This window comes from Penaeus monodon, chromosome 34 (genome assembly GCF_015228065.2).
Source record: "Penaeus monodon isolate SGIC_2016 chromosome 34, NSTDA_Pmon_1, whole genome shotgun sequence".
Taxonomy (NCBI): Eukaryota; Metazoa; Arthropoda; class Malacostraca; order Decapoda; family Penaeidae; genus Penaeus; species Penaeus monodon.
Genome location: NC_051419.1, coordinates 1,994,305 through 1,994,889, shown reverse-complemented (window position 1 = coordinate 1,994,889; position 585 = coordinate 1,994,305). Strand labels below are relative to the sequence as shown.

General features: G+C 35.9%; 1 protein-coding gene across 1 annotated transcript in view; it reads left to right on the top strand.

The window, feature by feature from the left end:
- Positions 1–585, top strand: part of LOC119594501 (tetraspanin-9-like) — a 64,240-nt gene that overhangs the window by 59,982 nt on the left and 3,673 nt on the right. The window lies entirely within an intron of this gene.

The window sequence follows — 585 nt, the reverse complement described above, 5'->3', positions numbered from 1 at the left end:
CCTAAACACAAAAAAGTTGCTCATAAACTACTCGAAGCTTGGAAGGAGAGACGCAAATATGTCCCATAACCTCTCAGCTGTTTTTAGAGGAAAGAGTCCCGACTACAGCGCCAAAGCGTGCCAGAGTGAACTATGTTGTAGCATTCGATTTATCATTAAAAAAGAGAAAATATATAAAAGGACACTCATGATTTAACTTGGTTAATTTTGTGGAAATATAACTCAGTAATCCATGACTCGGTGTACACTCTATTCACGTATACGAATTAAATACAGTGATTAAATATTTACAGAAGTATTGGTGATACATCTTTGGCAATTTTTGAATATCGGTTTTACGAGAACTTCTGAGACCGATAAAAAAATCTACTTGTTAATTTTGCTAAACTAATTTACGATTCCTTCCTACGAGGAGCCATTTATAGCATGATTGATGGCGAGCTGTTCATGGAGTCAGATTTATGAATTTGCAAACGATTAATGGACTGAAATCTTTGGCTATGAGTCTCAGAAGTAACAGACTCGGTAACTATGAGGCCACGAAACACGTATTTATCCATTTTGCTTTTATGCTTTTGGTGTGTT